The 24592-nt window shown below is 36.7% G+C and overlaps 1 long non-coding RNA gene across 1 annotated transcript; it reads left to right on the top strand.

Annotated features, from left to right (window-relative positions):
- Positions 1–6792: 6792 nt before the first annotated feature.
- Positions 6793–14391, top strand: LOC101835475. The gene is made up of 2 exons (XR_001197538.3): positions 6793–7377; positions 7985–14391. It is a non-coding gene; the product is annotated as an uncharacterized LOC101835475 (long non-coding RNA).
- Positions 14392–24592: the final 10201 nt, after the last annotated feature.

Raw genomic sequence — 24592 nt, 5'->3', positions numbered from 1 at the left:
TATAGGAGATTTAAGTTACAGAGCCACATAATTTACTGTCAAGTGTCATGGCACATAATATATCGTAAGTTATATTCTAAGAAAAAAACCTGTGTGTGTGTTTGTGTATGTGTGTGTGCTTGTCATTGTGTGTGTGTGTTTGTGTGCTTATGTATTTTGAGCATTTATGTGGTTTATTTTTTAATTATTTGGTACTATTGTTAAATCAGGAAGTAAAGGTGAATTCTATTATAAGAACTCATATACACTCTTCTTGTTGGGGGAACTGGGGTTATATCAGAGTATATCAGAGTACGTCCTATGTTCTTAAGAATTTATTTATAGCCAAGGAGCCTGTGAAGGACAAGTGTAAGGAAAATTATTAAACACTGAGTGAGACTCTGGCTCCAGATAGGTCAAGGGTGATAAAATATCACCTTGCAAATGATAAGGGATGAGGAAAATGCTCCAATTACAAGGAAGTAAATTCTTCCTCACTTAAATTCGTTCTTCTTAAAATAAAATTTTATATGGGAGAGTGCAGTTATCATGAACACTTTATATGGAAAAACAAAGACCCAGGATAGCTGAAACAAGCCTGTTAAGCAAGCAACTTCAGGAGGCATCACAATCCCTGCCTTCAAGTCCTGCAAACAGCTTGGTATTGGCACAAAAAAGACAGATAGACCAATAGAATTGAATTGCCCACCCCGACATTAACCCATACACATGTGAATACCTGATCTTTGACAAAGAATCTAAGATTATACAGCGGATAAAAGAAAGCATCTTCCACAAATGGTGCTCGCATAACTGGACGCTGACATGTAGAAGACTGCAGATAGACCCCTGTCTATCACCATGCACAAAACTTTAGTCCAAATGGATTAAAGACCTCAAAATAATTCCAGCCACACTGAACAACTTACGCGGAGGTACCTGTAAATGAATTGCTACAGAGTCTGTTTCCTGAGCTTAACCTCAGTAGCTCAGACACTGAGATCAACAATTAATAAATGGGACCTCCTGAAACTGACAAGCTTATGTAAGGCAAAGGACCCAGTCAGCATGACCAAAAAGGCCACCCATGGATTGGGAAAATATTCAATAATCCCACATCTGAAAGAGGGATGATCTCCAAAACTTACAAGTACTTAAAGAAGCAAGTCTCCAAAAACACCAAAGTATCCAATTAAATGTGGGTTACATATATAAATATAGAAGTATTAGTAGAGGAGTCTGAAATGACAGAGAGAAATTTTAGAAACCACTCAAAATCCCTAGTCTTCCAGGAAATACAAGTCAAAACAGCTCTGAGATACCAACTTACTCCTGACAGAATGACTAAAGTAAAAAACATCAATGACAGTATATGCTGGATAAGGTGTGGAGAAAGGGGAAACTTCTTCACTGCTGGTGGGACAACATTTTGCATCCACTTTGGAAATCAGTATGGAGATTCCTCACGGAAATGGAAACCAATCTACCACATGACCTAGCAATTTCACCCTTAGCATATACCCAAAAGATGACCATTCATACAACAAAGATTTCTGTTCCAGTATGTTCATTATTTATAATAGTCAGAACCTGGAAGCAACCTAGATGTCACTCACCTGAAGAGTGTATAGAGAAAATGTGGTACATTTCCGCAATGAAGTAATATTCAGTGGACGAAATCAATGGATTCTTGAAAATTGCAGGAAAATGGATGGCACTATAAGAAACTATCCTGAGTGATGTAACCCAGTCACAAAAAGAAAAACATGATATGTACTCATTCATTTATGGATTTTCAACATGAATCAGGGTTGTTCTAGTATACATTTCCATTGTCAGATGATCTGGGAAACAAAACCTTCCTCCAGAGACTGATAGAAGCAGAGGCAGACACCCACAGGTAAATAATGAACTAACCTCCTGGAATCCAGTGACAGTTTCTAACTTAAATAATAAAATGAGTAAAATAAAATTATACATTGGAAAATGAAAGCCTCTTCAACAAATGATGCTGCCATAACTGGATACTGACACGTAGAAGACTGCAGATTGATCCATGTCTATCGCCATGAACAAAACTTAAGTCCAAATGGATCAAAGACCTCAACATAAATCCAGCTCCTCTGAACCACTTAGAAGAGAAAATGGGAAGTACCCATGAATGAATTGGTATAGGAGACTGCTTCCTGAATATAACACCAGTAGCACAGATGCTGAAATCAACAATTAATAAATGGGACCACCTGAAACTGAGAAGCTTCTGTAAGGCAAAGGACACAGGCAACAGGATAAAAAGGAAGCCCACAGAATGGGAAAATTATTCACTAATCCCACATCTGGTGGACGTTTCTTCTCCAAAAATTACAAAAACCCAAGAAGCATGTCTCCAAAACACCAACGGATTCAATTGAAAAGTGGGGTAGAGAATTAAATAGATGATTCTTAATACAGGAGTTTAAAATGACTGAAACTTAAGAAAGTGCTCAACATCCCTAATCAAATCAAATGCAAATCAAAACAACTTATAATACTGTTAGAATGGGTAAAATAAAAAACATCAAAGATAGTTTATGCTGGAGAGGAGGTGGTGATAATGGAAATCTCCTTCACTGCTGGTGGGAGTGTCAAGTCATACAGCCACTTTGGAAATGAGTATGGAGATTCATCAGGAAAATGGGAATCAGTCTACCAGAAGACCCAGCAATTCCACTCTTAGGCGTATAGCCAAAAGACACAAATTCCTACAGGAACAATCTGTTCAAATATGTTCATGGCAGCATTATTTGTAATAGCCAGAACCTGGAAGCAACTGAAGACTGGATGCCACTCAACTGAAGACTGAAAACAGAAACTGTTGTACATTTTTACAATGGAGTACTACTCACTGGGGGAAAAATTGGTATCTTGAAGCAAGCAAATGAATGGAAGTAGAGGAAACCATCCTGAGTGAGGCAACCTAGTTAAAAAGATACCAAAATGGTAAACACTCAATCATATATGGATTTTCGACATAGAACAAATGATTACCACCCTAAAATCCACACTGCCAGAGAAATTAGGAAACAAGGAGTACCCTAAGAAAGACATATATGCATGGGTCCCTGCAGAAAGGGAAAGGGACAAGATGTCCTATGCTAATTGGTAGAATGGGTGAAGGACTTAGGAGAAAGATAAGGGGAGAGGAGGACATGAGCGAGCAGGAAGATTGACTCAGGGGAAGAAAAGAGCAGTCCAAGAAAACATATACCATAAGAGAGGGAGCCATTATAGGTTTAAAGATAAATCTTGAACTAGGAAAATGTCCAGGGATCTGCAAGGATAATCCCAACTATCAATCTAAGCAATAGTTGAGAAACAACCTTGAATGGCCTTCCCTGATAATGAGATTGATTACTATCTAATATGCCATTCTAGAGCTGATGGAAGCAGAAGCAGAAGCAGACACCCAGAGGACAACACTGAGCTGAAATCCTAGAATCCATTTGCAGGGAGGGAGGAGTGATGAGCAATGATGTTAAGACCAGGCTGCAGAAAGACACAGAATCATTTAATCTGAACAAGTGAGAGCTTGTTCAGGATACCAGGCTGGCATCTGGGAAACTATTACAGGACTGATGCAGAATCTCTGAATTTGGGTGTCAGGAAGGAGGCCTCGGCAATCTATAGGGTATCTGGTAGTGGATCACTATTTATTCCTAGTATATGAATGGGATTTATGAGGCATTTCCACATAGAGGGATATTCTCTCAGCCTGGACACATGGGTGAGGTTCTATGCCCTGCTCCAAATGATATGACAGACTTTTTAGATCAATCATGGAATGCCTCTACTTCTGGGAGTGCAGAAATTGAAAGTGATAGGGTGTTTCTTGGGGGTCAGGGGGGGACAGGAGCGAAAGGGAACTGGATTGACATGTAAAAAAGCTTGTTTCTTACTTACATAAAAATAAATAAAAAATTAAAAAAGAAGAAAATCATCCTCTGTCCCTTTTGCAGGAAGGTCATGTGCCAAGAATAGCAGAAAGCTAAATGAAAGAAGGCTAGCAAAGAGAACACAGGATACCTTAGACACAGCTGCCTTCACACAGATGACCTTGTCATGGGGATAAACAAAAGTTGTCTGGACTCAGAACCTTGAGAAATAGAGACTATAATCAGTTTCATACTGCTTATTGCCATGTGTCTTTCTGGACAATTATATACAATTAACGTTATGTTTTTGTTTGCATCAGGGCCTCTGAGAAATTTTGCATCGATATGATTACCACAAACCAACACTGGCTCTCCTGGACTGTCAATTCACTCTTGGCCTAATGGATTTACAGCAGCATTCTCCAGGCATTTGTGAGATCAGAGGGGTTCCAAGATTAATACTTCTGAATACAGGGTGTAAGTTCAAAATGTTTACGTAGTTGCGGGTTCTTTTAATTGCATTTCCCATGACTGGGAGAATGCAACATATCAGGTCATTATTTCATCTCTATAGTAGATCTTGAAGTCAGGGTGGATGATGCCTCAAGAAGCTTCTTTATTGTACATGACTTTTTGGCCATCCCGTGTGTTTTGTTTTCCACATAAAGTTGAGAGTTGTTTTTGCAAGGTCTGTGAAGAGTTATACTGGGATTTCAATGGGGACAGTAATGAATCTGTTGATTGCTTTGGTAAGGTTGTCATTTTTATTGTGTTGATCCTACCTATCTGAGAGCAAGGGAGATCTTTCCATTTTCTGTTATCTTTTTAATTTCTTTCTTTAAAGACATAAAGATTTTATCATAGAGTACTTTCATTTGTTTGGTTAGAGTTATACCATGATGTGTTTTGTTGTTTGTGGCTACTGTGAGGGGTGATGTTTCTGATTTCCTTTCCCAGTAATTTGTCATCTACTTATAGGAGATGTACAGTTTTACTTTTTACTTAATATTGTATTCTGCAATTTAAATGGAGGTGTTTATCAGTTCTAGGAATTCCTGATAGACTTATTTAGGTCCCTTAGATATACTATCATATCTTTTGCAAATAGCTGAAGTTTAATTTCTTCCTTTGTAATTTGTATCTGGTTGATATTCTTTTTTTTCTTAATACTCAACTAGAACCTCAAGAAAAATATTAAATTGGTATGTAGACAGTAGACAGCCTTGTCTTGTTCCTGATATTAGAGTATTCACACTGAGATTCTTTTCATTTATTTTGATGTTGGTTATTGGTTTGCTGTATATTACCTTTATTAAATTATGCATGTTCTTTTTGTTGCTGATCAGTAATAGATATGCTATCATGGAAGAGAAAATTGTACTAGAATATTATTGCAATGTGTGTGACTTTTGTTTATGCTACATTTGTTTAACTCTGTGAAGTGGTTTACCTGTAGTTTTCTAAAATACATGGTGGTCTAATAAATAGCTGAGTGGCAAATAATGAGGCATGAACAATGATAAGCAGAGCAAGCCAGCAGAGAGTATAAAGAAGAGAAAGGACAGCTAAAAGAGTTTACAATAAGAGAAGAGGAAAATATCATGTGCCAGGCAACCAGCCACACAGATAGCCAGAGATTAAGAATGGAAGTAAAGTATACAGAATTATGAGAGATAAAAGCACAGAAGGAAAAGATAGAAGCATTGACTAATGTTCAGAAAAGCTGGATAGAAACGAACCAAATAATACTGGGCATTTGTTAGTAAGAATAAGCTACCTAATGTGTGTGATGTACTTGGGAGCTGGGTGGTGTGCCTCCCTCAAATGAGTCAAAGGTCAAAAGAGTAAAAATAATTTGAAAGATTAGAAAATCCAAGGAGTCTCTACCATTCACATGGAATTATAATTAATTAATAGTGAGAGTGAGAACAACAGGGCAGCTACGGCATATTCAATATCTATGATCAGTCATGAAATCACAATACATTTTACATATTAATTTTGGTAAAAGTTATACTTAAATATTTAGGTGTATATATGTTTACACATATATAGGTATACTTGTAAAACTAGTTGATAAAAAAGAGGCCTTGTCTTTGAAAGTGAGCAAGGGTGACTAACCTATAAGGGAAAGGAGGGATTAAAATAGAATATTATAATTTCAAAAAGTATAAGAGATATGTTAGATGAAATGTGTTAAAAGTTAGACATATTATTTAATATATTTAAATATATATATGATGGAACATATGTAATATAAAAGATATGGCACAAAGTCCCGAAGAGTATTCAACCAATACTACTTGCTTCAAGAATTTCTGCTGTCACTTGTCAGAGAGTTTCACTGTATACATAAACTTGCGGCAAATTTTGAAGTATCTGAGTCACCGTTTCCCTTAAATAAATTCACCATTTATTTTTCAGCAGGATGGCTAGCAAAAACAGATATCTGACAAGTCCTGGGAATGCTAGACCATTTCTCAGTCATATTGGAGACATAAGCCTATTGTTGAATGACCATCTACACAGTTATCAATGTCTTGGCTTTAGGAAAAAATAATCACATTACTATAACACAAGGAATGTATTATAACAAAAATTTTGAAACGTCCGTCCAATCGCTGGTGCTATCCTCTGAGTTCACTCTCAAGGAACATCTCAACGTTTCTGGAAGCTGAATTGAAATCTGAGGACACAGAAAAGTGTCTGTGTTGAACCCTGTCTGCGATCCTAACACATGCAGTGTAAAATGAGAAGCACAGAGGACTCTCTCACATATTACATCTCACATGTGAACTAATCATCTGTCAAAGATCTCAGCTACATTCGATCTGTATTACAGAATGTTTGAACACATTTTCAGATGAAAAAAGCTCGCATTTCATTAACATAAAGGGGCGAGTAAGCAGCAGAACGGCCCCTAGTCCAGTCACTTCCCACACAGAGGTCACTTCCGGTTCCGGGAGGTGCCATGGTGTCAGCTGGGAGCAGCCTGGGAGTCCGGACAGATGGGTGAGGCCACGACTGGAGACTCTGAACTCAGCTGCTCCCTCCTCAGCATGTAGGCCTAGATTCTGGTGTGGGAGCTGGAGAGGAGAGCAGAGGAGCTGCTGGGATCGCGGGTGGCGCTGCTGTGGCTGCTGCTGCTCTAAAATCATCAGACAATGCTTCCAGGGCACTGAGGAGCTGCCTCCCCCACCTCCAGCTACTGGACATGAGCAGGGAACCGATCATTGGGATGGAACCCGAGCTCCTGTGGCTGCTGCTGCCCCACAGCCAAGCATCTGACATCCCTGCCAGGGAGGTGAGCAGCAGCCTCCCCCACCTCCAGCTCCTGGACAAGAGCAGGGAGCAGCTCATGGCCCTGGGACCCCAGCTGCTGACTCAGAGCATCCTGAGCATGCTGATGGACAGGAACAACAGGCTTGACAACACAGGCTTGCTGCTGGAGGGACTTGCCCTGTCTCTACTCTGTCTCAGACTCCAGGTACTCAGCCTCACAGGCAACTGCTTCCAGGAGGGGCTTGACTAGCTGTGGGAGGGGGAGCCCTGCACACCCTTAACCTGGGCTGCAACAGGCTCCACAGTATGCCCGCTGAAAGGAGACCTTGGAGAATTTAGAATGTTTATGAGGAAACTATTAATGAAATCCCACCAGAATTAGCAAATCTCCCTTCTCTCAGCTATTTGGTGTTAGGTGACAAAAAAATCCAGTGTTCCTCCTCAGCTTTCACAGTTGCTTTTATTTCTCCAGTCTCCTCATTAGCTTTGTGACATAACTGCCTCTAGAGCTCCTCAATCCTATTCAACTGCCAGAGGTGAGATTTCCAGGAAATCCATTGTTAGTTCGTTTTGTAAGCGGTTTAGCATAGATCTTCCAAATCTTCTGTAATTACCAAAAAAGACTATTAAGATCCAGAAGTAGTTCTGGCACACACTCTTCTATTCTGGGAATCTGCTAAGATACTTGTGTTCAGCCCACAATGGCCCAAATCCAAAGTATGACAGATTGTGTTTTGGATGCTGTGTCATTCAGTCTGTGGAATTCTGTTGAATATATCACGTCCCGCTAATGCATTGTTTGTGTTTTTCAGAATGCTCTCCCCCCACTGCCCCCGCAGCTGTGCTCACACAGCTCCACATCCCAGAGTTTGTCTGAATCAGAAGATGAAGCCAGTGATCCTGTACAGAGAATGCAAAATGTTCTTCTTGGTTGACAACTTTGGGTTTACACAAACGAAAGCAAAGCAAAGATGTATAAATGAAAATGGAGCTTGAATTTGATTATAAAGCTCAGTGGTTTCAGCTTGAATGTCCATGTAAGACTTACAAAGATTTGAAAGGTTTTGCATTTCATGTATTTGTTCAGTATGATTGAATTCAGTTTCGTGTTTAGATTCTTTGAATATAATTTATTGTAAATAGCAGTTCAAAATTTAGCTGGTTAGTCACAATTTTCACTTAAGTCTTTGATGTGAAGCTAATAGAATGGTATGTTTGCTTGACAAGTCATAATCAGCCTGGTGTGGTGTCATCTGACACACTTGGGTTGAGGAAAGTAAGACATCATGACACTTGTACTACCAGAGTTGTTCTGTTTTGCCTGAAATATTTGTCATAAATAGAATGATCCTTTGCCATGGGTCACCCCTGGGCTTCAGCCAATGACTAACAGTATATAAATGATTATCACTTCTAAATGGTGTATTTAACCTTCAGTTCTTGTTTTGTTTTATTTTACTAACTTTATGCAATCTATGTGTGACTAGTTACAGTCCCTTCTAGCAGGGATATAGAGGCTTATTCTAGCGATGATTTTAGAACAAACTACAACCTTGGGAACATACTTTTGCAGACTAGGTAATCAACTGTATATATAATCCCTGAATCCCACAGGCCTGAAACTCTTCATGTAGAATTTGCTGACCATGAACTCTGAGAAAGACCTTTCTGTACCTCCTGGTGATGGCATTACAGACATGCAAGACAACCTACTTACATTTTATTTTAACTTCATTTTGTTAACTGCAATGATCTCTTGTAATCATGCCCTTGGGATTTCTGGGAGGCTAGAGTCATGATACATCAACTTCCCAGTGGACAGAAAACTGTTATTGCCAGAAAAATCTAATGTCGAGTAATCTAAGAGAGTTTGGTTCCTAATAGTCAACTAAATGAGGGAAAGGTGGATATGATTGAGCACACATACAAACAAGCACTTGGGAGGTAGAGGCAGAATATGAGGAGTTCAAAATTAGCATAGGCATTATAGTACAGTTGAAGCCAGCCAGATATATGTCCCTGAAACCTTGTCTAAAAGTCGGGGTAAGTTTGGGTGGGATGGATTATAACTTCCAAATGTGTTTGCTTGTGTTGTATACTAAATGCAAAGTTTCTCTGCACTTGATAGAGTAACTACAACTAGACATCATTACAGTTGAAGGTAGTCAGAAGTAAAGCTTCTTGTATCCATTCACAATATGGTTTAACTACTGAACATTAAGAAAGTAGTATTGATAAATGAAAATACTAATGCAATATATCCTTAAAGTATGCAGAAAAATGGTAGCACAAATATTGTCATTGAAGATTAACAAATTATACTATTGGATTATGCAATAAAAAACTAATACTAATAATTTAATTGGGGATTAATAAATAAATATTTAACTCTCAATGCTGAGGATTATAAAACAGAACTGTAGTAAGATTAAGACTGGTTGGTAAGAACTAAAGGAAGCTTTAGTTTGCATTAGGTTGTTAGGTGAGCATTTAGAAGCATGCTTTGTTAGAATCCAGTTATATGCTGAGAATATTTGCATGTTTGTTTTCAGATATATATATATATATATATATAATTTTATTTTATTTATTTGCTGATCTTAGGAGTTTTTATTAGTAGTCTATGTGGTAATTCAGGTTTTGTGTGTGTATGTGTTATGTCATGAAACAGGAGTTTCATGACTGCAGTTGTGAAACGCTGCTATAGTGTGTCCCCTTACCTTTTCCTCATAATAGTGTAGTAAGATCATTTTTATTTTTCTTTTTTTGAGATTTTCTTCTGTGTTTACAGAAGTAATGTTTCTTCTGCAAATGTATTTTATGATAGTAGTTATAAAGTTGTTTTTCTTCACAGTGAGCAACATTAAGCTGCCTATTCCAAAATTAGGAGAGGCAGATATGAATTCACGGGTTCCCATGTATAAAACTGTCAATATTTCATAGTTAGATGACTTTAGTTATGCAACATAGAATATTTACATGTGAAACATTCAGAATGATGGGGCCATCCACTCCTGGATTAAATCCTGTAGTTTCTTGATTGATAAATATCCTAACCTACGTGTACGTAATAACGTGAGTAATCTTTTAGGACTTAATTGTAAATAGAGCATCTAACACTTTCAGCCTCATAGAAAGAGTTGTACTGTTTCCTCATTCATAAATGTATATATTCCAGCCTGTGACATATAAAAGTATCCTTTAGTTGTCTTTCACAAAATGTTCATTGTGCTTTCTTTTATGTGTATGATTAAACTCTGTGAATAGCATGACAAATCAGTAGTTTCGGCAGAGATGTGGATTATAAGGACAGATGCAGTACCTTGTACCTCTTGAGTGAACAATTGTCCAAGCCTATAGCATAGATTTTCATTAGTGCAATTTCATTGTTAGTTATTTTATCTTTATTTTTTATTTTTTTATCCATTTAATACTTCTGTGGCCCTATCTGTAACAAATGCTGCCAACGATTCCTATTTTTTTATTTTACATGCTTTTTCTATTTTTAAAAACTGACTATAGATATTAATTTGGAGAGAAAGGAATTAGATCCCATGTAAATAAAATTTATTTTAAGATGCAGGCTTTCTTGCTAGTTACAAATACTATATTTATCCACCAATGAAATCTTGGAGTTTCAGATTCAGCAAGTGGGCAATTTTCATAATATGGCTATTTTATTTTCTGAGACAGGGGAGTACTAACCTTGAACTAGACATGTAGGCAACTCTGTCCTTTTTGTAATACTTGTGCCTGGAATTCTCAGACATGGGGATCACATGTATAAACCATTAGCCTGGCTAAATATTTTACTTAGAAATGTACCAAAGCTGCCTCTTGCTAAAAATTTTGATTTATAAATGATCCTTTCCAAAATAAAAAAGTATACTATAAATTGATTTCAATTTTGAGAAATTTGGGTAGTATAAAAAAATAAAGGTAGTCCTCATTAGGACAAGCCTTTATTGCGGAGTAGTTTCAACACAGAGTGGAAATAGAGGGTTAAAATGAAGACTCATGAAGAGACTGTTTGCAGGAATGTTAATTAAAATATATCATTAAAGGCAGCAAAGTAGAATAGAAGTCATTTTCCAGGGAATCCAATGATCTAATACAGCTCTGTAGAGTAATAAGGAGTTACCTTAAATTGATTCTTCAAATTTCCTACAACTAATATCTAAAACACTTATCAATAAGTTTATGACTACCATTTTTTTATTGAGTCCTCCCTGCTATTCCGTTGCTCCCTACACAGCAGAACAATTTAGCTGTAGGCTTTCTTTAAGTCTTGCTCTTTCAGAGTTACTATTGGAAAGTAGTTCTTTTTGGCCTGGTTCATAATACAGCAGGGAAGCCTTAGTTAATGTTTACCTTTTGGTTGCCTTTTTAAAAAATTGCACATTAAATTTTAGTCATTCATATTTACCTAAAAACGTATGATTAACCTTTACGTTTTCATGTGAGTGCCTGCAGATACAATGTTACAAATAAAAGTATATGTATAGGTCATCAGGTGATCATTTAAAGGGTGCTTTGTTAGAATCCAGTTGTATGCTAAAAATATTTGAATGTTAGGTTTCTTATATGTATGTAATTTTTATTTAAGTTTCTTGTTTTAGGAGATTATATTAGTAGACTGTATGGTAATTTAGGATTTGTGTGTCCTTATGTTATTTCATGAAACAGGAGTTTCATGACTGCAGTTGTGAAATGCTGCTATAGTGAGTCCCCTTACCTTTTCCTCAGAATAGTTTAGTAAGATCATTTTTACTTTTTTTAAGAGATTTTTTTCTGTGTTTATAAAATGATGTTTCTACTGCTAATGTAATTTTATGATAGTAGTTATAAAGTTTTTTTTTCACACTGAGCATCATTAAGCTGCCTATTCCAAGCTTAGGAAAGGCATAGATGACTTCACGGGTTCCCACGTATCAAACTGTAAATAGTTTGTAATTATATGACTTTAGTTAAGCAACATAGAATGTTTTCAAAGAAAACATTCAGAATGATGGGGCCGTACACTCCTGGATTAAATCCTGTAGTGTCTTGATTGATAATCATCCTTACCTAAGTAATAACATGTGTGGTCTTATAGGAATTACTTGTAAATAGCCTTGTAAATAGAGCATCTAACCATACATATCCTTTCTACGCTCCTAGACATAGGTATACTGTTTTTTTCTTTCATAAAAGTAGATATTCTATCCTATGTCATACAAATATTTGATATAGTGTGCTTTCAACAAAGTGTTTATTGTGAATTTTTATGCTTCTAGTTTAAACTGTGTAAATAGTGTGCCAAATAAGACTTTTTGCCAGAAATGGTGATTATAGAGATAGATCCAGGGTGTTGTATTTGTTGAGAAAGCTACCATTTATGCCTAATATTGATAGTTTTTAGTGAAATCATCATTTTTAGCTCTTTAATTTTTTGTTATTTTTTATCTTTTTATTCATTTTGGCATTAACATTCTGCAAATGATTGCTAAGTTTTTTTCTTTTTCAAACAGTATTCGTTTAAAAAAGAACTGAGTATAGACATTATGTGATGAGATGGGAATTGGTCACCTCGATATATGATTGTCTTCTTAAGACATCATTTTATATCAAAGTGGAAGATAGGTATCAAAGAAAGTCATTGTGGATTGTGCCTTTGACATGGGAGGACTAGCAATTTGGACAAGAAACTTGCCTTAATGGATTGCTGACAGCAAGTTCTCAAAACTGAACAAGAATTTTACAATGAAAAGTGACTGCTGAACTTTCCAAATTTCATGACTATTCTTCATTAACCTGTTTTATCAAAAAGTCTGTCAGACATCTGGGACTATAAGCTGAAGAGGGATTCCACAAATTTGCAGAGGATCCTTGGATGACTTTCTAGGCATCAATATCTCTTTGTAAAATCTAGAGCTTATATATGATCTTCTGGATTCTTTCGTGTTGTTGAAGACAGATAGTTATGGTTATGAATTTCCTTAGTTATGTAATAAATAAGTTGCATATAAAGCTTTAAAGTAACAAAGATAGGAACTATGTAGAATGGTTTCTTTAAATTTGCAAAATACTATTGATCTAAATATTGTTAACTGTACTTTTTTGCTTATTAAGTTTTCTAATGCATAATTGTACCATTTTAAATTTAAACTTCCTTGTTTTTCCAGACACAAAGAGCACATGATGTGGGATTTCCTTCTGTATGATGTGACTATATGTTTCTCTTCCTTGTGGAGGAAAAATGTGAGGCAGGATATAGCAAGGGAGAATGTATAGGCAATATAAACTGAGAAGGGAATTCAGAGAATAACACGTATTGTAAGTCTTGAGACAGCTCTAATTAATGTAGCTGCTGGAAAGTTAGATTGTCTGGTCATTTTCTAGTAAGACAAAACAACTTGGAGATTCACTGATTAGTTCAAATGGTTAGTAATTACAGGGAACTAGCCAATGTATCCTGTGCCAAAGAATAAATAGAATATATTTTATATAACCCTCTGTGTGTTTATTTGGGACTGTAGTGTGACAGAATCAAGATGAACACTAACTTCTGCCTACGCATTGTTGTTAGTGGAAAATATTATTGATTTGATTTGTTTTGTGAACATGGATGGTAGAGAATTCTTTTTCTCACAGTTCACATAGTCGGCATTGTGTTCCTGAGTAACAGTGCTGACCTCAATAATCACTTTCAAAATTATATGCATACTTGCATTGTGGATTTTTTGTATCCTTTCCCTAATTATTTTTTGCTAGCAACAACAAAATGGGCTACATAAACAGCCTTAGCTTTTATAAATTTGGGCGTTCAGTACCAACAAATGTGGCTGAAAACATTACTTTAATTTGGTCAAATTATTATGTATGCTCTGACTTATTTAATTTTCGGGACCTAAAATCATATGTGTTTCACAAGGCTATGTAAGTGTATATGAAATTAAAATGTAACTATGAAATATAAATCAGTGATGGAATTTGCTATTTTGAAAAAATATATTCCTATTGTATCAAGTTATGTTATGTTGTAATGGCAAATATTCTAAGAATCATTTTTAAACTATTGAAGTTCTTGTTCCTCATTATCAAAATGACATGAAAAACCATGGTCTTATATTAGCTATGTATACCCAAAGAATTTTGCCTTAAATGTTGTACATTGTCTTATTAGACTCAAAAAATCTTACAGAAATTTACTGAAAACGTAATAAATTATGTGAGCATACAATTTTCAAAAATGAGTAGTTTTGTTGTTCCCAATAATGCAATCAGATAAGGAAGTGTGAGTATCTGGATATCTCTGTGTGTGTGGTTGTATAAGTACAATCAAATAAGTAACATCACTGAATTCAGTTATCAGGAGTATGAACCTGAACTTGAACATTAAATTGAACATTTAGAAATAAAAAAAATGGGAATACATGTGTTATAACTCTTTTTGACTTTTGTAATTAAAACATATTTCCTTGTTCCCAAAAAGGAATGAATCTGTAGCCACTTTGAACATAACAAATGATGGTGTTAATGCAGCCAAATATCATACAAATGTTATGAAAAGTAACTGAAAATTAATATCTGGAACAATTAACTTACTACTTGACTTTTTAATATAATAAATGTTAGAAGTCAGCTTTCATGTAAGTCAAATGTAAGTGTATGTAGATGCTCATATACACTCATAGTCATGTGCATTCATACAGTGAGTAGGTAATTGCTCACAGAACGCCGATCTGACAGTTGACTTGATTCAGCATCATGAGAGACCTAAGTAGTACCAAGGCAACGAGCCAATGTTGTTTCCAGATAAATTCTACAGGACCTAGTTTTTGAGGCATACTGTGTTGAATTTTTGTTTCTGTCCTGTATTTTCCTTTATATATTTTTAGCCGTAATCTACATTGGAACCCAGGCAAACTTAGAACTTATTTGGTAGTTCAGGATGACTTGTACTTTCTCAATCATGTTCTAGCCTCATCTTTACAAGTGCTCAGGATATGGACAGTAACCAGAAACTTAATTACAAATTACATGTAATGCCACTCTCTGAAAAAGCATCAAAAATGACTGTGCAGATTTTAAACAGGATGCATTTTATGAAGTAAGTAGTGGTTAACAGAGAATCACATCAGGGCAATATTCAATTCATGGGACATATATATGCAATTTTTCTCTCAGCTAGATGACATAATCCAATATGTGCAAAGAATGCCCATGGAAACAGGATAAGAAAATCCACTGATTTTATTTGCATCCTTTCTAGATATTCACTGATACACACACACACACATACATAGTTACACATACACACAGACTTAATTCACACAGACTCAGACAATAACAACACAACTTTTCATATTTATATGTTGGCAAATCAATCTCAAAATGCACAGTATAAATTGATTATTAAAAATTATTTTAAATTATTGCCATTGCACCCAGATTCAGGTGAGCTTGGGTCCTCCTGGGGACCCTTTCCCTGCTCATTACTTGCTCCCTCAATCTTCCTGGTGCTGCTCCTGGCATTGAGAGGACCTGCCCACACATGAAACTTGTTAGTCTTCACAGACCCAACACACAGCTCTCCCCACATATGCGTTCCCAATTCCAGGTGACCTTGGGTCCTCCCAGGAACCCTTCCCTGCCCATTACCCACTCCCTCAGTCTTCCAGGGATCCACTCATGGCATCGAGAGAACCTGCCCACACAGGAAAGATGTGAACCCTTTCAGACCCCATCACTGGCACGTCCAGCTTCAGGAATGTAGGAGACCAGTGGAGACAGGGATACCCTACCTACACTCACTGCAGTTATACATGGGAAGTAGACAGTGTAAGAACAAAATCAGTAATAGAATGCCTAATATCACTCCACCAGAATCTAGAGACCCCACACTAGCAAGACTTGAAAAGCACAACATAGATAAAGCAGAAGAGACAGACCTTAAAAATTATTTTGTGAAGATGATAGAGACCCTAAAAGAGGAAACAAGGAAATCCTTTTAAGAAATATAAGATAAAAACAAACAAAAAATATATGAAATGGAGGAAAAATGCAAACCAAATAATTCAAGAAATAAACAAATATCTTAATATAAAGTGTGCCAAGAAAAAAACAACCAAACAAATGATGGAAACAACTCAAACTGTTGAAGGATTGAAAGCTGATATAGAAACAATAAAGAAAACCCAGAATGAGGGAGCGCTGGAAATATAAAAGCTGAGTAAACAATCAGGATGCAAGTATCACCAATAGAATATAAGAGATAGAAGAGAGAATTTCAAGTATTGAAAACACATTAGAGGGTATACATTCATCAACCAAAGAAAATCTGAAGTCCAACAAATCTTTAACACAAAATATCCAGGAAATTTGGGACACAGTGAAGATGTCAATCCTGAGAATAATAGGTATAGAAGAACGTGAAGAAATACAACTCAAAGGTACAGAAAACATATTCAATAAAATCATAGAACAAAACTTCCCTAACCTAAAGAATGATATGCCTATGACAATAAAAGAATCTTACAGAACACCAACTAAGCTGCACCAGAAAAGGAAGTCCCTTCACTGCATAATACTGAAAACACCAAACCTACAGAATAAAGAGAAAAATACTAAGAGCAGCTAAAGAATAAGGTCAAGTAACATATAAAGGCAGATCTATCTGAATTACGCCTTACTTCTTAATGGAAACTTTGAAAGCCTGAAGATCATGGACAGTTGTCCTGCAAGTGCTGAGGGAACAAAGTTTACAGCCCAGACTATTGTATCCAGCAAAGCTTTCAATTACCATAGATGGAGAAAACAAAATATTCCATTACAAAGCCATATTTAAACAATACATATCCACAAATCCAGCCCTACTGAAAGCGGTGGAAGTAAAACTTGAATCTAATGAAGATAACTATGCTGAAAGAGTCATAGGCAATAGATAATCCCACTTTACCAATGACCAAAAGAAAAAGGGAGGAAAACCTATACACAATAACACCACTTCCAATAATTCAAAAATAAACAAGAATCAACAATAAATGGTTATTAATATCCCTCAGTGGTTACAAATTGCCTATAAAAATACACAGACCAGCAGAATACATATGACCAAAGAACCCATCCTTATGCTACATACCAAAAACTCATCACAACATCAACTACAGACATTACCTCAGAGTAAAGGGATTGGAAAATATTTTCCAATCAAACTGACACAAGAAACAAGCTGTGTAGCAATCCTAATGTCTAAAAAATTAAACATCAAATTAAATTCAATCAAAAGAGGTGAAAAACGATATTTCATATTCATTAAAGGAAAAGTCCATCAAGATGAAGTCTCTGCTCTGAATATCAATCTATACCTCAAATACAAAGGCACCTACATTCATGAAAGGAATATTACTAAAGCTCAAAACCCACATAAAATTTCAAACACTAGTATTAGGATACTTCAACACTCCACTCTCATCACTAGACAGGACCTCCAGACAAAAACTTAACAAAGAGACAAACATCTGTAGAACATTTCATCCAAACACAAAGGGATATATCTTCTTCTCAATGCCACATGAAATATTATCTAAAATTGACCACGGCGAAGGGGAGGGAGGAGTGGGACCTGGGAAGAATAGAGGGGGTAAAGAGGAAGGGAGTTGGTCATGGGGGAACAGGAAGTTGAGGGGGTGGGGGTAGAATAGGGGGAAGAGGGAATCATAGGATCGAAGACAGATCAGGCACCAGAGTGACCTCGAGTGATCTAAAGGTATAACATCAATTGGCAAGCTAAGCAATAGTGGAGGGACCGCCTCGAATGCCCATTCCTGATAATGAACTTGATGTCTATAACCATCCGGGAGCCTTCATCCTGTGACTGATGGAAGCAGAGGCAAACACACAACTAATCACTGAACTGAACCCAAGGAACCCAGTGACAGAGAGGAGTGATGAGCAAATTGGCAAAGAATGGGCTGGCAAAACCAGCAGAGACAGCTGATCTGAACAGGGGAGTGCTCTTGGACCCCAGACCGATAGTGGGGAGGCCAGCATGGGACTGATCTGGACCCCCCAAATGTGAGTGTCAGTGAGAAGGCCTGGGCAACCTATGGGGCCCTGAGCTGTGGATCAGTGTCTATCCCTGGTATACAAACTGTCTTCATGTGCCTATAGCACAAAGAGAGATGCTCTCTTAGCCTGGACTCTTAGGGGAGTGCCTTGACCCTACCAAGAGTAAAATGACAGACTCTAGATATCCCCTATGTGGAAGGATTTGGCAATAGGGTGGGAGGGAGGGGGAAAGGGGAGTGCGGGAAGAGGGGAGGGAGAGGGAACTGGGATTGACATGTAAAACAAGCTATTTAAAATTAAAATAAAAAATGATTTAAAAAAATTGACCACATAATAGGAAACATAGCAAACCTCCACAGATACAAAAAACTGGAGTAATCCCCTGTATCTTATCAGACCACCATGCATTAAAATTAGAATTCAACAATAACACAAATCACTGAATCCCTACAAACTCGTGGAAATTGAACAAGGCACAATTGCACCATCCGTGGGTAAAGGAAGAAATAAAAATAAAAATTAAAGATTTCCTGGAATTCAATGTGAATGAACACACAACATACCCAAACTTATGGAACACTGAAAGCAGTGCTGAGAGGAAAGTTCATAGCATTAAGACTAAGTAAACATATGAAGAAACTGGAAAACAGTCACACTAGAGAATTAATAGCACAACTTAATGCTCTGGAACATAAAGAACCAAACTCACCCAGGAGGAGTAGACTCCAGGAAATAATTAAAATGAGGGCTGAAATCTGTCAAGTAAAAACCATGAAACCATCACAAAGAATCAATGAAGTAAAGAGTTTGTTCTTTGAGAAAAACAACAAGATAGACAAACATTTGTCCAACTTAACCAAAAGGCTGAGAGAGAGAATGTTAATTAACAAAATCAGAAATGAAAAGAGGGACATAACAATGGACACTGAGGAAATTCAGAGAATCATCAGGGCATACTTTGAAAACATGTACTCCACACAATTTGAAAATTGAAAGGAAATGGACAATTTTCTGGATAGATATCACTTGCCAAAACTAAATCAAGTACAAATAAACAAATCAAACCAACTCTGAGATACCACCTCACCCCTGTCAGAATGACTAAAATCAAAAACTCCAATGACAATTTATGATGTCGAGGATGTGGAGGGAGGTGAACTCTCCTTCACTGCTGCTGGCAGTGCCAACTTGTGCACACACTTTGGAAATCAGTATGGAGATTCCTTAGAAAAATGTGAATCAGTCTACCCCAAGACCCAGAAATTCCACTCTTAGGCATATATACAAAAACATGCAAATTCATACAAGGACGTCTGCTCCATTATGTTCATAGCAGCATTATTTGTAATAGCCAGAACTTGGAAGCAACCTAGATGCCCCTCAACTGAAGAATGAATAGAGAATATGTGGTACATTTACACAATAGAGTACTATTCAGTGGAAAAATAACAATGGAATCTTGAAATTTGCAGGCAAACGGATGGCACTAGAGGAAACCATCCTAAGTGAGGTAACCCAGACACACAAAAAAAGAGGATTGGTATGTTCACACTCATTTGTGGATTTTCTACATGAATCAGGGGAGTGCCAGCATACAGTCCCACTGCCAGATAGTCTGGGAACTAGCATCCAGTGATTGCTGTAGGTAGAGGCAGATTCCATTCTTAGAGAAGTAACCCAATCTCAAAAAGAAAAAAACATGGTATGTACTCACTCATATATGGATTTTAGACGTGGATCAGGGGAGTACCACTCTGTAATTCCACTGACAGAGAGTCTGAGAAACAGGAAAGTACCTAAGAGAGATATTCATGGTACCCCAGTGATGAGTAATGTGAACCTCCATCCAATGACTGATGTAAGCAGAGGCAAACACCCACAGGTAAACACTGTTCTGAAACCCTGGAACCCAGTGACAGAGAACAAGGAGCGATGAGCAAATGTGTAAAGAATTGGCTGGCCATATGCTGATTGGAGAAAGGCGATGAACAAATTAGTCATTGGTAATTTTGTGTTTGTAAGATTTAGTATGAGATCATCTCTTGCAAATTTTTAGATCTTTATCTTGCCCATTTTATGGTATTTCTTTTATGATGTTAGAGTTTTAAAGGGTTTTCTATCCACTGACAATTTCAATAATATAACATTTTGTCAAGGGTTTTTTGTTTTGTTTTGTTTTGCTTTTGTGATTGTTACTTGGTGCTAGCTGGAATTCAAGAAATGTCAAATGACCTTTTTCAAATAAAAGAAATATTTTATTAAAAAAAAGATTTGGCTGGGGAAAACAGCAGAAACAGCTGACCTGAACAAGTGGGTTCTATTGGACCCCAGACCGACAGCAATAAGGACAGCATGGGACTGATCCAGACCCCCCTGAATGTGAGTATCAGTGAAGAGCCCTGGGCAACCTATGAGGCCCTGGGCAGTAGATCACTATTTATCCCTGGCAAACAAGTGGAACTTGTGTATTCAGAATACAATTAGGGAAGGTCTCTCAACCTGGACACTTGGGGGAGGGCCTGGACCCTGCCCTGAAATAAATGACAGACTCTGGATATCACCTATGTGGAAGGGAGTGGGGATAGGGTGTGAGGCTGGGGGATGGTGGGGGATGAGGGAGGATGGGAGGGAGAGGGAGCTGGGATTGACATGTGAAGCAAAATCTTTTCTAAAATAAATAAAGCAAAAATGAAAAAAAAACATTTGAACATCAAAATTTGCAAATACAATAGTATTTAAACATGCACTGCACTAAAATGAATATAAACATCTACATAATTTATACATTTGTGTGTATATGTATATGTATATATTTTCATTTTTGTAGCATTTTTGTTTAACAATTAATCTCAGTTACATTTCAATGTTGTCATACATCTCCATTATTATGTTAAATGATTTTATCTTATGAATAACATAAAAACTGACATGTGATTGGACATTTAATTTGATTCTCATGTTTCAGAATTACAAGCAGCACTGAAAGAAATGATGCTGTAATTGCTTTAAATTACTATTATATTATTGGTCTAAGTTCCCTGGATTTCCCACTCCTTCCATTTGTAATGAATTTCTTTCTGTGTTTGACATTCATTTTGCATGTTGTTTTATATGTGGTATCAGTACAGACTTTTGTTGAGGATACCAAACAGATCCTAAAATATGAGGACAATGTAACCTAGAGTTCTCTATCTTCGACATTTTCAATATTGTTGTAGTTATTTTTTATGAATTTCAGTATCCCCTCCTGGGAGAGGAGAAGGCTCTTATGTACAAAGTTACTTTTAGTAGAAAAGAAAACTAACTCTCAAGACAAATTTTTAATGAAAGAAAGACAAAATAAAGAATATTAAATACAAACAAATTTGGTATTTAAACTACTTTTCAATTAAAAATTTTTGTAATTTCAGATCCTATTTTACTAAATGTGTATAATTTTTCATACCTTCCTTATTTCTTTAAACCCTCCCTTGTCTTGCCTACATTGCCTTTCCAAACTCATGACGTCTTTGATTACTATTATTGGTGTACAGACACACACACACACACACACACACACACACACACACACACAGAGAGAGAGAGAGAGAGAGAGAGAGAGAGAGAGAGATTGATGTAATCAACTTCTTGAGGCCAATTAGTGTTGTCCATGTGAACATGTGTTTAAATCTCATCCCATAGAATGAGGAAATTTACCAATGAGCTCATCACTGAAGAAATCTAATTCTCTATTTCCCGGTATCCATTGACTGCTTATAGCTCTGTATCTACAGATTTGCCACTGTTAAGTTTCCCTCCATCCACATTTATCTGATGTAGTGTGTTGTTATGCAGGTCTTATTTGAGCAATCACTTTGTTTACAGTTTATAAGTAGAGTGTCATGTCAAGAATACACTATCTTGCAACAAGGACCCCCCAAAATTGCTTTATATTAATCTGGGAAATGAGAATAACACAAGCATTGTAAGCTATGTATTCCTAGTTAATTGATATTTCCCTCTGAGTATGTGCCTCCTGTGTTCTTGACTCATTTTGTGTTAGAATTTGCCAACTGTATACAACACCATCAGTAACACTTATTTCCTTCCTCACATACATGTAATTATTTTGTTTGTGTATTCACCAGTGCAGATAATGACTCCTATTGTTTAGCATTCTGCAGTGCACTGTGTGGTATAATTTTAATATGTGAGTGAAAATGGAAAACATGCTTATAGAAAATACCCAATGGGGAATACTGAACAGAAACAATTTCTCTATGAGATTATCTTCTTTAGTAACTATAGATCTGTCTTCTGGAAAATTAAAGAAAGATTCATGTCTGAAGATAACACTCATCACAAAATAGAATAATGACTGCTGTTTCCTGTTATTGTCTGAGGTAAATGTGTCAAAATATTTTAAAAATTGAATATGCAACACGAATGCATGTTTCTAAGATGTTTTATTTGTCATCATTTTTGGGAAATGATAAAATTTAAAAAATACTGTGACATGTGGGAAATTTAAGTCATTGGGAGTATAATTCTGCCACATATTATCTTCAGTTTTTGTCATGTATCTCTTTTACTGATAAGTCATTAGGTCCTATCATTTTTGGTAGGTATAGAAGAAGGCGAAGAAATACAGCTCGAAGGTACAGAAAACATATTCAACAAAATCATAGAAGAAAACTTCCCTAACCTAAAGAAGGATATGTCTATGATAATACAAGAATCTTACAGAACACCAAATAAGCTGAACCAGAAAAAGAAGTCTCCTTGCCACATAATCATGAAAACATCAAACCTACAGAATAAAGAGAAAATATTAAGAGCAGCTAAAGCGAAAGGCCAACTAACATATAAAGGCAGACCTATCTGAATTACACCTGATTTCTCAATGGAAACTATGAAAGCCAGAAGATCCTGGACAGATGTCCTACAAACGCTAAGGGAACAAGGATGCTAGCCCATACTACCATATCCAGGAAAGCTTTCAATTACCATATATGGAGAAAACAAGAAATATTCCATGACAAAGCCAGATTTAAACAATACATATCCACGAATCCAGCTCTACGGAGAGTGCTGGAAGGAAAACCTAGATCCAACAAGGTAACTACAATCACAAAGAAACAGGCAATAGATAATCCCACTTTACCAAACACCAAAAGAAAAAGGGAGGAGAACCTACACACACTAACTCCATTACCAATAAGTCAAGCACAAACTAGAATAATCAATCAATGGTCATTAATGTCCCTCAATGTCAATGGTATCAACTTGCCTATGAAAAGACAGACTAGCAGAATGTATATGAAGACAGAACCCATCCTTATGCTGCATATAAGTAACACATCTCAACGTCAAAGACAGACTACAAGGTTGGGAAAAGATTTTCCAATCAAACAGACACAAGAAACAAGCGGGTGTAGCAATCCTAATATCTAACAAACTATACTTCATATTAAAATCAATCAAAAGAGATGAAGAAGGACATTTTAGATTCATCAAAGGAAAAGTCCATCAAGATGAAGTCTCAATTTTGAAGATTTATGCCCCAAATACAAAAAAATCAAGTGTTCATAGGTGTGTGAATTAAAATCAGGGTTTTCAATTCGGTTCCGTTGGTCTACCTGTCTATTTTTGTGCCAATGCCAAGCTGTTTTCAGGACTATAGCTCAGGACTATAGCTCTATAGTAGAGCTTAAAGTCAGGTATGGTGATGCCTCCTGAAGTTCCTTTATTGTATAGCGTGGTTTTGGGTATCCTGGGCATTTTTTTCCATATAAAGTTGATTATTGTTCTTCCAAGGTCTGTGAAGAATTGTGCCGGAATTTTGATAGCAATTGCATTGAATCTCTAGACTGTGTTTGGCAAAATTGCCACTTTTTATGTTGATCCTACCAATCTAAGAGCATGGGAGATCTTTCTACTTTCTGGTATCCTCTTTGATTTCATTATTTCTAGTTCCATTAGGCGGAGCGTATGAAGATCTCTATGTTTTTTATTTGTTTTGTAAATATTATTTTTAAATTTAAACAAGAAACAAGTTTGCTTCAAATGTCAACCCCAGGTCCTTCTCACATTCCCTCGGCTCCTCCCATGCCTTCCCACAAACTCCCCCGTTCCCCCCTCATTTCCTCAGGGAGGGTGAGGCTCTCCATGGTGTGTCCATAGTCTGTTATTTCATCCAGGGCATGGCCTAGAGCCTCTCCCAAGAGTCCAGTGTGAGAGTGCATCTCTCATTGTGGGATGGAAACCCAAAGTCCATTTGTATGCCAGGGATAAATACTGATCTACCCAAAGCCCAATAGATTGCCTAGGTCTCCTCACTGATGCTCAAATTTAGGTGGGCCTGATCATCCCCATGCTGGATTCCCAGC

This window comes from Mesocricetus auratus, unplaced genomic scaffold (assembly GCF_017639785.1).
Source record: "Mesocricetus auratus isolate SY011 unplaced genomic scaffold, BCM_Maur_2.0 Super-Scaffold_100030, whole genome shotgun sequence".
Lineage (NCBI taxonomy): Eukaryota > Metazoa > Chordata > Mammalia > Rodentia > Cricetidae > Mesocricetus > Mesocricetus auratus.
This window is presented reverse-complemented; position numbering and strand designations above follow the sequence as displayed.